Here is a 2,347-nt window from a genome sequence, read left to right on the forward strand (position 1 = left end):
ATCTTGCTGGTGCTGACCTGTACAGTCCCCTCATCTTGTTATTAAGAGTGTAGGCAGTGGCAGGTGGAGACCAGGCAAGCCAATCGTGGTGAGGTCAAAGCAAGATCAGAAACAAAAATCAAAATTATATGAATTTTAACGAGTGAAACACATTGTGAAATGAGACAGATAAAAAACAGATCCAAAATAGTCTCAAAAATGAGAGTCGATGCTTCCAGGTACCTGGGAAAGCTAATTTTACAATTGAGCCTTTGGCAGCTAAGGCTAACAAAGAAAGTATGCAGTATTACTTAATTATCCTTTCCCTCTGAAAGAAAGCCTGACGATTACCTGATAGAAAATGTGTTCCTGCAGCAAAACTGGGGACGATGAACTTTTGGTAATGAGGTAAATGGTTTCTTTAAGAACATTTTTAAAAAGTCAGAAACCTTGTTCAAAGACACAGTCCCTGTGCCCAAGAAGGCAGAGGAGGTGACACAAAAATGGAGACCCAATAAAAATGGTTAACTTGGAACACAAGGTTAAGACATTGTTTTCTGATATTCTAACTTAATACAGTGGTAATAGAAGAGAATAAAATAACAAAAATAGTTGATATGCCTCAAAAACAACACTTCTCAAATATCAGATATATTAGAAGAGTCTGGCCAATGCTGTGGCTCAGACAATTTATGATTGAATCCTCTAACAAGTACCTGTGGTGCAGGCATTCTATGTTGCTGTGATGGCCATATGTTTTCAGTACCAGATGGAAAGGAAGATGTCATTCTGTTGTGAAAGCTGAGGAGCCAGACAGAAGGCTACCTCACTTTAGAACAGGTGGGGACAGCAGGGATTCTTTCAGGTAGAGCCAGCATTTTCTTCAGAGAAGAGCTTTCTATCTTCTAAAGTACTCAATGCACGTTTGGTAAAGACCTCAAAGTTTTATACCACCTGGAAAAAAATGGCTTTAGCTTGAAAAATTTTAAAAAGTCTTATAACTGATTGACTTGTCCATCAAAGAAACTTCAGTGTTATCATTGTGGAATATTTTTTAGATAGACTACATCTTATTGTGTTTTCCAAGATGAGTGCTCCATAGTGAGTTGAAAAATTTCACCTATGCATTGGAGTTATGCATGTTCTAACACGTTTGTGTATATGAACATTTTACAAATGTAGTATTTGCCATTTTGGTAAAAGTGATGCTGACATGCACAAGTTCAATTTCTTCGTCAGACTAACCATTACTAAAGTCAGAGACTGGAAGAAGGCACAATTTCATTCAGCACTATTTAACATTCCAGATGATTACTGAGCACTCCCCAAGATACCAACGAGATCAAGAAATGGTAATAGGCACTTAAGGGGATTTCAAAATAAAATAAGTAAAAGATTCTTAAAAAGCATGAAGTGTACAGACACAATTGATCTTTTAGGTTTATCATGTCATGATATATATGATACATTATGAAAGGAGATCTAGAAAATATGTTAAGGTTCAGCTCCAATTGATAACATTAAATTAGAGACTATACCTGCAGGATACTATTTTCATCATCAACAGTGGTGGTTAGCAGTAAGGTTTAAACACAAGTTGAAGAGGCTTTCATAGAGTACAGTCTGATGACCATAGACTATTCCTGCTCATTGAGCTAAATGCCAGTTTAACGAATATTGCAAATAGACTGAACTTAGTCATGTATTTTTTTTTAATGTGATAGAATTATCTGAGTAGAATTATACAAATTTTGAGTTTCTGTAAATATCCATGCATATGCCATTCTGTGAGTAATTTTACTAACTCTGCACTTGCTCTTATCTTTGACAACTAAGACCAAATTTCTAATTAACTACAGAACTACGTTTGTAGAGAGATCATATTTTAAAGATCTTGAGTTGAAATAGCTCTCAACCAATTCTAATTTCTGGTAATCTCTTGATTCTATTCTAGTTTTACTTAGAGTTCTCCCACTTCTAACTAAACATATTATTTTATTATATTAAAAAATATGGTTTAGTTAATTGCTCAATTCTATTACTCGAATTTTAATGAGATATTTGTGTCTTAGGTAAGTGTGAAATTTATTTATACTATTTTATTAGGTTTTGGTATTAATGCAATAGTGGATTTAGAAAACAAATTTGAATATTCCTTTTTTTTATGACCCGGAATAGTTTAAAATATCATTGGAATTTAATCCTCAACTGTGAACCCATATGGTCCTGCTTCCTATTTAAAATGATGATGAATTTGATAAGTTCAGGGTTTCCACTTCTGAGGTGAATTTTTGTAAATTTGCATTTTGCTAGGGCAGCATCCCTTTTGTCTATTGAGTTTCAAGTAATCTCTTAAAATGCTGTCATT

This window comes from Pteropus vampyrus, unplaced genomic scaffold (genome assembly GCF_000151845.1).
Source record: "Pteropus vampyrus isolate Shadow unplaced genomic scaffold, Pvam_2.0 Scaffold288, whole genome shotgun sequence".
Taxonomy (NCBI): domain Eukaryota; kingdom Metazoa; phylum Chordata; class Mammalia; order Chiroptera; family Pteropodidae; genus Pteropus; species Pteropus vampyrus.